Genomic DNA, 15,953 nt, shown 5'->3' on the forward strand with positions numbered 1-15,953 from the left:
CGATTTTCTTTTAAAATTTCATTGCTTCATGCTTTTGTTTTCTTGGTGCATTGGCACTCCCCCATATGTGCTGCACTTCGCAAGTTTATATGCAAGGAGGATGTAATTGATATCACCATGTCGGTATTTTATTCACTGCATCTTTCCTGAGAAACCTTTCAATCTTAATTTAAAACAAAAAAAATTTGAAATGCAAGGGTTACAAGATTGATATTGTCTTTGAGCCCCCCTCATGCCTTCTATGGTCAATGACGTATCACCCCAAACATTGATGACACTTGCCAGTTCAAGTCAAGTGAGAGGTTTGGCCGACTGAGCTGAAACTCAAATTTTCATAATTGACAATTCAGAACTCACTTTGTTCCTTCACATTATGGATATAAATGCGTTATTGAATATGCAGGAGCTCTTTATTGGTTTTAGTTGGAAGAAAATCAAATAGGACCTTATCACAATTGTTGGTATTTACCCTTACTAATCACTGTCATCATACAATAGTCTAGATAGAAAATAATGATCACATGAAACGGTTTACTCCATCAACGTTAATATTGAAAAAAAATGTAATACTTTGAAAACAAGGTTATAAAAGAGAATAATTGCTTTCCTGAAGAGCCTGTTAATTGTGTCTAATGACAGAATTAGCAGGTGGTATGAAGATAAAGGAGTGAAAGTTTGTGGCCAACAGTGATTGCTGGGAAGCCCAATAGCTCTTGGCATCAGACTGTTTCAGCTTCTAGAAATAATTCCCTCTTGAGTTAGCTTTCCCAAAATCCATGACTGTGGCTCCTAACAGTGGGAGGAAATAACTTATGGGAATGATTCCCTTGAACGATTTCCCTGTTGGTGTCAATTCTATTTTTATTTTTTTAACCAGGCAACAAAGATTGTGGGTCTATGGGGGATGTGATTAATCATTTCCACCTATGTTTTGCAAATTGTGTTGGCTAGACATTACTATTACACTAGCACTCAATGTTGTCCCATTCATTAGGTGATATGGATTTGTTTAATCTTTCCAATGAGGAAGTTTGTTTTTTAACACTGTTTAATGTTGCAATGCAAACCTTCAGCATGCTCCAAATACAAACTTCTCTTTCAGCTTTATAGGTGAAAGATTCTTTTTTTACCAGCCGTCTTGCATTGTCAAACACAGATGTTACATGTTCTGCCTTCTCCATATTCTTAAATTCAATCTGTGTCTGAAGCATAGTTACTGAGCCATAGGATTGCAAGAATCTTTCTTCTAGAATCTTAATGTGTCAAGTTGAACACAGTATCCTTCCCGTACTTATAATGTCAGCCTAGCTCGGTTGGTTGTACTCTCGCCTCTGACTCAGAGGGTTCAGAAAAGGCCATTGTGGTCTATCTGACGAGCCCCAAAATAAAAATAATACTTCTCTATTGCTCATAATCAATTTATTTGCCGAATAGCATTCTTACAGAATTCTTGAAATTACTGGCATAATCTGTCTCCATTAGTGTGCCTCTCAAGACAGTCTATTCCACATATTTACCTCTCCGGGGAAAGTAATTACATCTGAACAGCACATTCACCTTTGTTTTTCTAAGCTTGAGCTTGAGACTTGTAGAGTTTTTGACCATGAATATATTATTAGGGTTTAGTTTATCTATGCCCTGTAGCAGGGTGGTCCGGCCTTTTGGCTGCCACAGGCCAGATTCCCTATTTGAGAAAAACCTGTTGGACCGCGCTGCCCTATAAAACATTGAATACTTCACTAAAATCTCCCATGAGGCTTCCCTTCTCCACTGGAACTCTCTTCCTCAATGCCTCCACCTTGCCCTTTCCCTCCCCATTTTCAAATCCTGCCTAAAGACTTCCTTTCTGAGCGTGCTTACGGTCACCTACCCCCTCCCTCTCCCGCTGGCACTGTCAAGCACTCCGGGATGCTACCTCAGGTGAATGGGCTATATAAATGAAAGTTGTTGTTGTTGTTAACAATCCCGGTTTCCATAACCTCTTCTCATAACTCAGGTGCCTTATTCCAACTATCAATTTAGTTCCACTCAGATGCCAGCCTGGCTCAGTTGGTAGCACTCTTGCCTCTGTGGCAGAAACCACACATTGGGATACTGAACGCATATAGTGTAGGTTAAACAGATGTATCTACAAGAGTGGCAGGAAACGACTTTCTCGTCAATTACCCCTCACTCTGATGGGATGATTTGGATCAGATGCTCACTGTTTAGGGAAGAGAAGCTTCTGATCTAATACTTCATGACAATTCCACGACTTCCCAAATTCGCCTCTGGTTTCATTGTGGAACATTTGACATGTCCAAACACAGAAATAAGAGTAGTGCCACAGAAATCAACTGAATTGCATACAGAGAGAAATTTAATCCCAATATCTTCTTTAAAAAAAAAATTTAAATGATTCTCTGTTTAGCTTGTTTTGTTCAATAGTGATGACTTTTTGATGTATTAAAATCTCAAATTTAACGACTTCACTGCTTGTAAGAGTGAAGGGATTCATTTTGATGACTTACAAGACCATGAGTTTAGGTCAGGAATAGTCAACTTGCGGGCCTTGGGCTGCGTGACTATTCTATGAATGCGTAATGGGTAGGAGTTTGCTCTTTCTTGTCTTGGGTAAACCCGAGAATGTTGGGTGGCATGCCTGCACCCCATCCCAGGGAGGCCTGCCCCCCAGTTTGAGAAACTCTGGTCTAGACTAAACCTCCAATACAGTGCTGGAGATGTACTGCATTGTTGGAGGTGCCCTCCTTAGGAAGAGGTGTGACACCAAGGTCCCTGTTTGGGTGAACATTGAAGATCACCTGGAACTATTCAAAAGCAAAGGTGTATTTCTCCAGTGCTCTGGCCAACAAACTTCCAGATGAAATTCATCATTCACTTCATGGCTGTTTGTGGGATACTGCTGTGTTCACCAATAAAATACACAGGCAATTCACTGTACAGAAAAATCCTGGATAGCATTTTGAGACCCTCTCCTAGCACGAAAGATGTTATATCAAATACGAGGATTTTTATTATTATATTATTAACATGTTGCTTGGATACAAGCTTAGAGAGTCATTCACTTTTGCGTTAGCTTCAATCTGAGCCTTTCCCTTCCCTTCCAGGCTGGGAAATGATAATCAGTGAATTTTGTTTTCAGATTTGTATCTTTGCATCGGGAGAACCATCTCACCAGTTTCCTTTTTGCTTCTATTATTAAATGTCAATTTAGCTAACCAAGGAACAAAATGTGATGGATACCGTAAAACAATAATTAGATCAAATCTAACCAGGCTAAACACATTCCATCATTTAACAATATGCCTTTTATCATGTGTGAGGAGAGACACGATTAGCATGCCTAAAGGTTTACAACACTTCAGGTTAGAAGGTTAAACGCCACATTAATAGGTACTCCAGATACAGGAATGACATTTGTTACAATTAGCAAAATGAATGCACTGCTTTTTAAAGATCAAAACAAATAGCATAATTATCAGAGCACCTCCATAGTACAGAATTTTACACTATTAGCACTTCGCTTTATCGACCTCATAGTCAAAGATACAATACTGAATTAAACTATCAGAGAGATTTCCTGCACCTGTGAGATTTAATGTCTCTTTCCATGTATCTGCTGTAATAAAGTCGCTGTAATTCAGCGTCTTGGGACGTCCTCCCGACGTGAAAGGCGCTCTATAGATATAATTTTGTTGTGTTGTTGCTCTGCCAAACATTTACATTATTTAGTCCTTTTAAACTTTTTTCATCAATGCTTGAAGCCAAATACCTTCATATTTCTTTTGAGGTTATGCCAATCGTTTGGACATTTCTTTCTCCATGTCTTGTACAAGGTATTCAATATCCATGTAACAGTATCCCAGGCCTTCTCTCTCACCTGTGTACTAGGGATGTTGCCTGTTTCATGAAGAAAAATTCTGTTTGTTCACTATCACTATCACTGTGCCACCAAAGTGAAACAATATGTATTGCCGCCGTTTCATGTTATCAATAAATAATGATGCTCCCATGTAATACACCGTACACTCAAATACAAGGGCTAATCCCCTCCACTGTGAGCTACGGTTGAGAGCACACATGAATACAAGATTAAGTTATATATGGCATTGTGTAAATAATATTAGAATTACGGATTGCATGGGAATTATTACATTGTTGGAATGCAACAAGCAGCAAAAATATTTTTCATGTAATACCTTCGAATGACATTTACCAAAGTGGAGATTGATCCAGCACTGTGACCTGAAAGGTTGACAGCACAGTTCTGTCCAGGCTCCATAGTAAGTGAATAACCTACTGTATGTATCTTTGAATGAACTTAGATTTATTTCTACCTCTACTGTGCCCAGTATTCAAATGTGAACTTTCTTTTGGGTGGGCAAGGGGGAGGGTTATATTGAATAAGAAAGTGTATCATGTAACAAAACCTGCTGTGATCCTGAGAGACTCTTATTAAACAAAATTGAACAGTCAGGGCAAAGTACAAATCAGAAACTGAAGTCAGAATGGACTAGAGACTGTGGTAAAAGGTAGGCATACACTGACCAAAGATTGAAGAGAAGTGAGGCATAAAATAAAGATGTCCACAATCAAGAATGGCAAGGAGCAGTCACCCTGACAGAGGATGACTGCTCCTTGCCATAGTTATTGAAGCAAGGTTGTTCTTCTGATATGCGCCAAGATTGAAAAGGTGAGTTTCTGTACGTTCAAGTCATGCGCATCCTTGTGTTATTGTCCCCACCTGCTGCCTGGTCTCCCAGTCAAGCTCTTTTAGATTCCCTCCCAACATTAAAGGTGCTATATAAATGTAAACTGTTGTTGTCTGACCAATATATTATGATTATTGGCTACTCTCAGGGAATCTGAATTATTGGAATGTGAAGAAATACAACTGAGAAATGTTGTTTTTACAACAGCATTTTTCATTTAAATGCCTCAAAGTGCTTCACAGGTAATTAATGTCAAATGCAGTGACTGTTTTGTGGGGAAATATGCAAGGGCTTGTAGGCAGTCATAAAGTGAACTGGAGAATTGTTGTGAAGATATTGGAAAAACTCTTTTTGATCATGTCATGGGATCTTTAATGTTGACTGAAAAAGCAAGCAGGTGCTCTGTTTAATGTCTCATCCAAGATGCAGTTCTCCCCCTGTACTACATCTAGTGTCAACCTACACTATGAGATCAAGTCAGGATGTGGGGTATAAACCCACAGCTTTCTGATTCAGAACAAAAGGGCTATAAACTGGGTTAAGGTAATACACGTGTCAAAATTGACAAAATTATGTCTCACAATAATTAACTTTAAGGCTTCTAATGAATTCAACTCCAAAAACAATCTATTGCTCATGATTGCTTTTTCACTCATTAATTATTTATATTTTGGATGTATTTATATCCGTGATGCCAGAGTTCTTCGTGCCCTCAGTTTTGCTGACACTTGATTTCTTGAGGCAGGTTTGATCGTTTTTGTAGAGTACACTGAATCAGCATTTAAATAGCTAGCTTGTCAGTGAGTGTTTCCTGTTACTCAGTATGAACTGTCATTTTTTCCATGATCCTGGCACGTGTTTCATTAGCTCTGGAAGTGTGCAGAAGAATGCCTGTTGCTATTTGCCTTTTTCTTTTGTAATTTGAATTTAAATGGGTTTCAGTATTGTAGGAATGTGTCAAAACAAGCCAAGCAGCAGTTTACAAATTTGATCCAACAAATGAACAAGATGCACTCTGAGATGCAATTCAGCAAAGAATTGGAGAGAAAGGAATGTTAACTTTCCAATGCAGTGTAGAAAGGCCCACCATTTTCAAGATAGTTGCATATTATTGACCTTTCAGAAGAATCAAAAGATCTTTATCAAGCACATTTGTGTAGAGGGCCATAAAATTTTACTCTACAGAAGAATTGCTTGTTAATTAAATGAAAGCTAAAATCATGAAACCAAAGCTATGTCGGACATGTTGGATACTCATTAAGACAGTAAGAACCAATTGACTAGGATCAATGGAAGGGGATCAGGAGGTAGAAAAGCAGGAAGCAGTGAGAACTTAGTAGAGGGTTTTTGATTTTGTAACTGGTAAGCTGAAATAAAATAGTGTTCTACACATTATTTGTTGAGAACATAACAGGCCAATGTAATAACAATAATAGTCCTTGCATTTGACATAGCACCTTATCAGGTCTTTGAGATGTCTCAAAGTGCTTCACAGACTATACTGTAAGGTGAATTGACTGTATATTTTGTGGGAGAAATGCGGCAGCCAATTGTATACAGCAATGTTCCACAAACAGTCGAGGATTGAGTGACCAAATTATTAGTTTTTTTGGAGGAATTATTACTCCTGGAAAAGCGATCCACCAAGCGACTAACAACTGGGTTCCTACTTACTGCTAGGTAAACAGAGGCGTGTAGAGTAAGGAAACCCGCCCAACGTTTTGCTCTGCCGGAGAATCGAAACCAAGTCCTCTCACTTGCGAGGCGAGTGCTCTAACCACTAAGCTACAGTACTCCACAGTGTAATGTGCAGTGACCTGAACTCTAAAGCTATAATTCTTAGGAAAAGAAAATTTTTAAATGTGTAAATTTTCTACCGTACATCACACTAAAATATGCACCGCAACCATGAAGAAAAGCTACACTAAAGTACAAGCCCAGGAGATTTCCAGCAAACTCAAACTAAGATTATTGTAACTCACTTGAGCCACAGGATCACCTGCAGGTAGCTGATCTACATGTGATGAGCATTCCTTCCCTACAGTGTGGAGTCTTGTAGCTCAGTGGTTAGACCACTCGCTTTGCAAGCGAGAGACCTGAGTTCAATTCCAGGCAGGGCGAAATCTTGGGCAAGTTTCCTTACTCCACACGCCTAATAATAATCCCTCCAAAACCAAAAACAATAATAAATTGGTCATTTTCAATCTACGACTGTTTGTGGGACATTGCTGTGCGCAATTGACTGCCGCGTTCGCCTACAAATATACAGTCAATTCACTTTACAGTGTGTTCTGTGAAGCGCTTTGGGACGTCCTCCCGACGTGAAAAGCGCTATATCAAATGCAAGGATTATTATTATTATAGTGACTGGCTGCAAAAGAGGTACACAGCAGAACAACCAACCTCTAGCGATGGGGAGAGTCTGAAGCTGGGAAGCACCTCAGGCACCAGGCTGAGAAATCTAAACCTGTAAATAAATAGGTAGTAAAATGGAAAATAAGCAATTTACTTGTCCTTTGCAAGGAACTCTTTAACTCACACTGGCAAATCAACTGTTGTCCTTAACGGTTAACACAATTACACAAATATCACCTACAAATAGACAATCTCTGTACTTTACAGTAAAATCAAATGAGTTCACACCACGTACAAGTATCATTAGCACTGGTGGTAATGTTTCCATCATGGTTGTATTTTTACGCCATTTTACAAATGAAACAAAAAAGTCAAGGCGCAGTCAGTTTTTTTAAAGCACAGCATCCTAAAGAGACAATAGTAGTCAGTATTAATATCATGCCAGTCAGCGATAGCATAACATATTCAGCATCAGAGTCTCTTGTTTATTGGCCTCTGTCATCGCTTTGTGTGAGTGCTGTCTCCCCATGATATACTAAAAGGCAACAACTAACACTATTCTAAGCACACAACTGCTTTTCAGCTATTCACAATACCAGCTGTAGCTCAAGGATATAATAATAATTGTATGGTAGAACAAGTGTCAGTCCCACTGTGAGTTAAAAATGTAAGCACGTCTGTATCAGCAGGCATGCAGGTTGTGAAAGATTGGAAACGTCCACCCACACACACTGCATATTCAAAGGTACTAGCTTTTTCCCCGTTATCCTATGTTCATTAAAGATGAGGTAAGGCAGTTCTGGGGGGATGGAATGTTCTTGACCTGGAAATACAATAATGACATTTAGCATTCTTAGGTTAGATTATATTGTGCATGAGTGCTGCAACCACGCTCCATTTGGATATAAAAGTTCACTTCAACATCCTTGCTTGCATTTCAATAGTGTGTTTTAAGCCTCTCTCTCACACTCTATATCTGTAAAGTGCACAATCCAAAATAGGAATTGTGTAAGAATATTGTTTTAAATTGGTCATTACTATCAACTGGCCATAAAATACAAATACAATTATTTTAGGCAATAATTTATTTATTTCAGCCTGGATTTTACCATTATATTGCACTGTAATATATAATACCCAAGTCCATTCCATCTCTGGGAATATACAATGTGCTGAGTTCTGAACCTGTAAGGCATTTGATAATGCCATTTATTTTGGTCAACTAGCTATCTGACACATGTGGAAATCCACCATTGTATTTAAGAATATGCAAACCAGATGGAGAGTTACACAAATCCATATCACCTACACATAAAGATTGTTCTGGTATTGAACGTGCACACTCTCTTCCTGAAGGCACGCTGCTCACTTAATTCTAGAGACTATCAGGCACAGGTTGTCGAGAGCTAAGATTTGGAGACCCCACACTATGCATTGGGGTACTGCTGGAGTTTAACCAGCTAAAACTGCACAGCTTGAGACCACTGTCTTGCTGTTTATCCAGCTAGGACCACCTTACCTGTTATGGCTTTGGCTTGCAGGGTTAAAATGTCAGAGGTCTAACAAAATGCCTTAAACCCAGCGTTACACCTACTTTGCATACCAGTGTAACATTTCAACTCTCTATGTCTTAATCCTGCCACTCTCAGAGCTAACATTGCTATATCAGACAGTATATTTGAGAGGATTTTTATTTTAGGACTCCATATTTTGTTGACTACATATTCATTTAATATCAGAATCAAAATATATGTTCAGTAATACTCAGCCAACTACAAAAACAACAACATGCCCTTCACACAGGATGGTGTCTCAGACATTAAACTCTTAACACTATAACAACTCCAAATGTAAAAATGAAACGTTAGTTTATATTTATCAGTGCCATATACTTCAGAAGTTACTGTTATAGAATATTGCAATGATTAAGATCTTGAAAGAGTATTTAATAAAACCAATGTAGTCTTACATTTTTAAATAAAGTAAGTTGAGTCACAATTTTCATTAAATGGTGTCTTTTTTGGTGATTTATGCTTCTTTTATAAGTTGAACTAACATTTAATTCAATTAAAGCTAACTTATTGGAATGCTTTCCTAAACTCTCCTAAAATTAGCTCAAATGACATATGGTAATAACTACCTATTTTTTGATAGAAATTTTAAATGCGTATCTGCAAGCGGCTGACTTTGTGGGACAAGATTGCAGAACATAAGTTTGACAAAGACCGAAATAAAGACGTACTTCACAGGTTGTGGCAATGGAGATCAATTCAACTTCAATCTGGTAATATCTCTGTATATGAAGGACCAGGTTAAAAAGGAAAAATTTATGCCATGACTTCTTAGTACAGCTTAGATTGCTAATACTGCATTTATACTCCACATTTGTCAGTAAACTTATAGCAGAGTTTCTCCGCCAAATTTATGCGTAGAAATACAAGTTGAATTACATTGGAGCCCTACTTCTGATACCAAGCAGAGGAGCTGGTTTAAAGAGCAGCAGAATTTATAGCTGGGAGGTATAAACACAACAGGTGAGAATCTCCATGGGCTTTCAGTGAACTGTCCAAGAGGCCTCAATGCTCTATTTCTTAATGTTATTAAAGATCATTTATAATAAACACATTTCATGTAAAGAATAAATCAGGCAATGTGTTGCAGGGAGCAAAATGGCTTCACTCCCCTCAGTAAATGCACAGCATAAGTGCCACTGAATCAGCCATGTTCAACATAAAATCAGAAACCTGACAATCAGCCAATTTTGCCATGAGAATACAATCCCTGCTGGATGTGGTGCTTGGTGCTATCAGCAAGGCTTATATTAGATCACTGGACTCTTAACATTCACTAATGAGATGCCAAACATCATTTGATCTTTCTAGGTTTAAACTTTGGCCATCGGGAATTTGGGGTTAAACAGGAATTGTTTTATTATTCAGAATTATGCTGTTCTAAAAGCAGTGACACGTGAGGAATTACTGCCCTTTCTGACCCATGAATATGACCAATGTTCATTTAAATGTCACTTCCGTATAATCAAGTTGCACATCAGTAATTGTTCCTCTCGATGATATCATGCAGAAGAGATGAGGCTGGTGATTTCTTCTGTGTTTCCCCAGGTGTTCATGCACACCCACACTTTGCTGTGAACAACAAAAAAAAGCTTTTGAGGCAATCTAACCAAAGCTGCGAATTACACTGCCACACTACAACACCTCTATTTGCATTAAAACAGTGATATCTGCTTATATGGAGTGCAACCCTAATTATACTTGAGCATTAATTGCTTTCACAAATTAACACAGAATGCTAAGAATTCTAATGAATCATTTTTAAGTTAACCATATGCTTGGTGTGAAAATACATATGATACCATGCCAGAAGGCAGATGTACATTGCATGCCATCTAGTGAAAAGTAATGAACAGTGCAATAGGACATTTTTCTTCTCATTAAGGACATTACATTAGAATTCTGTATAAATTGTAAGATATGGATTAGGTAATTATCCTATGTTATTGACTGATTATTGTCCTGTGATGATATAAAGGTTGATACTGAATAGTCATTAACTTTATTTAGCATTCTCTAGAATATAGAAGAATGAGAGGTGATCTTATAGAAACCTATAAGATTATTAAGGGGCACGACAGAATAGATAGTGGGAAACGTTTTCCCCTGGTTGGAGAAACTATAACCAGGAGTCACAGTCCTAAAATTAGGGCTAAGCCCTTTTGGACTGAGTTGAGGAAAAACTCCTTCACTCAGAGGGTAGTGAATTTATGGAATTCTCTACCCCAAAGGGATGTAGATCCTCAGTCCTTGAACATATTCTTGGGGATAAAGGGATTAAGGGATAAGGGATATGGGGATAAGGCGGGTAGGTGGAGTTAGAATAGATCAGCCATGATCTTATTGAATGGCGGGGCATGCTCAGGGGGCCGAATGCTCCTAATTCTTATGTTCTTATGTTCTCTCAAAAAAACTGATACTTGCACTGGTTGTTATCACATACCAGGAATGAAACCAATTAAGACCATAAGACATAGAGCAGGAGTAGGCCATTCAGCCCCTCGAGCTCATTAAGTATAAATCGGGAGTAAATACTGGGTCCTTCCCGATCTGTATAACTCAGGTTACCAGGCAAATAGTGCACTTACTCACACAGGTTTGAAGGAGCTCATTTATAAACTCCTTTGTATCATTTACATGAATTTTCCCAGGTTTATCCTGATTCTTGAAAATTCATCCCTGTGATACCCATGCTTCTGGACTTAGGTGTTTTGAATGAGATGTTAAACTGAGGTTCCATTTGTTGTCCAGGTGGATGCTAAAGATCTCATGGCACTATTCGAAAAGAGAAAGAAGGGAGATTTTTCTCCTGTTGTCCTGGCCAACAATCCCCCAAATAAAATTGGTCACTCACTCTATGGCTATTTGTGGGATACTGTTACACGCAGTTTAGCAAAATACACATAGTCATATCACTTTATCCTTTAAAGTGCTTTAAGACATCTCGACAATGTCTTAAGGCACTACATCAAAAGCAAGGATTATTATAATTATAATGTTTTCTCTTTAACTCTCATGATTTTTAATTCATAGTCTGTAATACAAGGTCTGGACATATGGATACTTTGGTAACCGTTCTCCAGGGGATTCTATTTTGTGTTAATCTCTTCAATTACCCATTACTCAGCTGTGTCTCCACGCTGCGTTACACAGTCATGCTGTTTTACACTTATTCAGTCCATAGGTTCTCACTAAGCCTTACTCCAAACGATGGTTTCTTATTCACAGCCCACACTGGTCATCCACATTCAGCAGTTTGACATCACAGAGTGAATCACCATTAATAAGAAACTCCAGGTCGACAGTGATTAATACATAATTGACTGTGAAATGTGCAGGGGAAGAGCAATCACCACTTGGGAGAAACCAAAAGAAAAAAGCAAGATCGATAGCAGGAAGGCATAGGACAGGAGCAAGAGCATTAACAGGAGCCGATGCTGAAGAGTGAAACCTGGTAACCAGCACTTCACACAGTAGGACAGATACTATGTTTCGTGTCCAGCTAAACTTCAATGAACCAATTCTGACAGAAATCTTTGAGACAGGAGTTAGACTATTAGCAGGGAGCGAGACTGGTAGCAGATGACCATGAAGCAGCAGTGAGACCATTAGTTGGAAACCACAAGATAAGAACAAGATCATCAGCAGGAGATCACGAAACAAGTGTGATCATTAACAGAAAACCACATTACAAGAGTAGACAAAGCAGCCAGAACATCAATCAATCAGACTCTGCACTTAATACTTTAGCTGGCGTTCAGCGAAGACCAATCCTGATAGGAAAAGACAGCAAAATAAAACACAAGTGCAAACAAAACCTATAGCAGATTATTATAATAGAAGAGCACAATGGCAATGAGAAACCACAAACTGGAAATTGCAAATAAAGATCAAAATTGTTAGAAGGACCCAGAAGACGAGATAGAGAGTGATCATTAGCAAGGAACTGGAAGATGAAATGATCAATGAGGGACCATTATCAAGAAACTGCGGAAATGTGATCAGTATAGAATTGGTGAGACGAAAACCAGGGATACAGAAAAGGTTATTCGTGAGAAATTGTGGGATAGGGAGCCAGCAATCAGAAGCAAAAAAAACAACCCTCAATAAACCAGAGAAAATCTACCATAAGATACTGGCATAGAAAACAATTAAACTATTTCAACCCTGTAAACACACACTAGTGAGAAACCAATTTGAGATGTTAAACCAAGACCCTGTTTGCCTGTTCAGGAGGATATTAAAGATTCAATGGCACTATTCGGAAAGAGAATCGAGTTTCTCCTGGTGTCTTGGACAATAATCCTCCAAATAAAATATTAGTCATTCACTTCATGTCTGACTGTGGGACATTGCTGCGCATAAATTGGCTGCCACAAAACATGCAGTCATTGCACTTTACAGCATATCCTGTGAAGTGCTTCAGGACGTTCTCCCAATGTGAAAGGCGTAATACCAAATGTAAGACTTTTTTATTATTATACAAATATTTAAACAAGAAGTATCTCATACTGAATCTGGAATCTTTATAATTTTATTTTAAAAAATCTACCAGCTAATGGATACTAAGTAATGGTAGTCTACATGTAAAATTCTGTTAGTTGCGGGAATTCATACTATTGACAAGTTATGTTCAAATGTGTAGAATATTAAAGGTAATTAAAAATGGTTTTAAATCCATGTTTGCTTTATCCACCTTGTTTTTGAGATAAGTGCTAAAATGAACAGCATAGTTTAAAAAATAACAATCAATATTGAAACTACATCAAAAGTGCAGTCATGTTGTTGGAGGTAAAATGCCATGGTTGCTAAAGTTTGTTTAGTTGCATTAATTCCATGATTCCATGCCTTCTCTTGGCAGGTGTTAAAGAAGTCTGGACACCCATTAATAGTGTGCTTTGATGGTAAGGGCCTTGAGCCTCTCAGTTTGCTTTTATACCTCTGCAGTTTACTTTTGTGTGTGATTTATGTTATGGCTACTATTTACTTTGCCTTTTAAAAAACATTTCTGGAATGATTAATTATGGCACACACGGGCACTGCAACTGTAGCAGATTTTATGCAGGTTGAGAATGAGGAACAGCAGCAGGGATCCCAAGCTGAGCGCTGGAGGTAGGAATTACCCACAGAGACATCTGTTCCATCGGAGGACATTCAGTTGAACCTCATAATGTTTAAAGCAAGTGAAAGGAGCCATCATTTAACAGTGTGTGCTCATCTATGCCGATCTGCAAGCACACAGCAATAAAGACATGAAGTCCAGCAACTATCATAATATTACCCTGTAGATTACCATTACTTAATATCCATTAGCTGGTAGATTTTCATGAAATTATAAAACGTCCCTGTCTGTTGAAGTGAGACCCTCTGTGGCACTAACTTTTATGACTTAGGATCCTTTTAGTGTCCAACTGGTGTCATGGGGCAGGGAGGCAATTTGCCATAAGGTTGTCCATCCAAATAATAATAATCAAATAACCCTTTCATTTAGTATAGTGCCTTTCATGTCGGGAGGACATCACAAAACCCTTCACAGGATAAGGTATAAAGTGCAGTGCCTGTGGTTTGTTGGAGAATGTCATTAGTGTTCAGTAAAAACATTGCATCAAATTGATCAGCAACAAATGTTTTTCAATACAGCAGAATTCTCATGAGTCCAAGGAGTCAATGACTGCTTATGCATAGTTACCTATGCAGATACCTACAATTCAGTGGTTTACTTAAATAGTCAGAAGTTGTTCTGGATGGTATATGATGCATAAGGGGAAAAAATATTATGTCAATTGCAGATTCCAGGATTCACCCATAAATGATACTTGATGTCCATTGTCAATTCAGAACTATAATATTTTGAAAGCAACAGGAGGCTCAAAGCTTGTTTAGATAGGATATGCGGCAGAGTCTAATACATAGAATCATAGAATCGTACATCACAAAAAGAGGCCATTCGGCCGTTTGTGCCGGCTCTTTGAATAGAGCAATTAATGTCAATCCCACTCCCCAGCCCTTTCCCCATAACCCTGCAAACCTATCCTCCTCAAATACCCGTCCACCGCGTTTTTAATAGTAGTTATCGAATCGGCCTCCACCACCCTTTCAGGCAATGCGTTCCAGATTCGAGCAACTCGCTGCGTGAAAAAAATTCTTCTCACCTCCCTCTGCTTCTTTTAGACACTATTTTGAATCTGAGACCTCGAGTCACCGACACACCCACCAGTGGAAACAGTTTTTCCCTTTCTAACCTATCAAATCCCCTCATGATTTTGAAGACATCTATTAGGTCTCCTCGTAACCTTCTCTGCTCCAATGAGAATAATCCAAGCCTCTCTAGCCTTTCCTCATAATCAAGGTTTCTCATTCCTGGTACCATCCTTGTAAATCTCCTCTGCACCCTTTCCAATGCCTTAACATCCTTCCTATAGTGTGGTACCCAGAACTGGGCACAGTATTCCAACTGAGGCCTAACCAGTGTTTTATATAGGTTAATCATAACCTCCTGACTCTTGTACTCTGTGCCCCTATTTATAAAGCCTAGTATCCCATATGCCCTTTTTACAGCTTTATCTACCTGTCCTGCCACCTTCAAGGATTCATTTACCTGCACCCCCAGGTCTCTCTGTTCTTTTACCCCCCTTAAGATTGTATTACCAGCCTATATTGCCTCCCCTCATTCTTTCTACCAAAATGCATTACCTCGCATTTCTCCACATTGAAACTCATCTGCCATGTGTCTGCCCATTTTACCATTCTGTCTATGTCTTCCTGCAGTTGGCTACTGTTCTTCTAACTGTTTACTACCCTACCTAACTTTGTGTCGTCCACAAACTTGGAAATGGTGCTTGCTATACCCAAGTCCAGATCAGTTATGTATATTAAGAAGAGCAGTGGTCCTAATACCGATCCCTGGAGGACGCCACTGTACACTTCCCTCCAGTCCGAAAAGCAGCCGTTCACCACAACTCTCTGCTTTCTGTCTCCCAGCCAGTTCTGGATCCATACTGCCACTGTCCCTTTTATACCATGGGCTTCTGTCTTTCTTACAAGTCTTTCATGTGGCACTTTGTCAACTGCCTTTTGTGTGAAGGTATATGTGAAGGTAGACAACCTATCGAAAGTGAGAATAGGAATACATGTGAAGATACAACCTATAGAAAGTAGGAATAGGAAACATGTTTATTTGCCAAAGGGGGAAATTGAAAGAATCTTAGGCAATGGTGTCATGGGGAAATCAGACAATTTGCATTGCTTGATTAATTGCTTACCATGTTAAAACAACAACAACTTGCTAATATTGCCAAGTCAGTTGATTTCAGAT

This window comes from Callorhinchus milii, unplaced genomic scaffold (genome assembly GCF_018977255.1).
Source record: "Callorhinchus milii isolate IMCB2004 unplaced genomic scaffold, IMCB_Cmil_1.0 Scaffold4, whole genome shotgun sequence".
NCBI classification, from domain to species: domain Eukaryota; kingdom Metazoa; phylum Chordata; class Chondrichthyes; order Chimaeriformes; family Callorhinchidae; genus Callorhinchus; species Callorhinchus milii.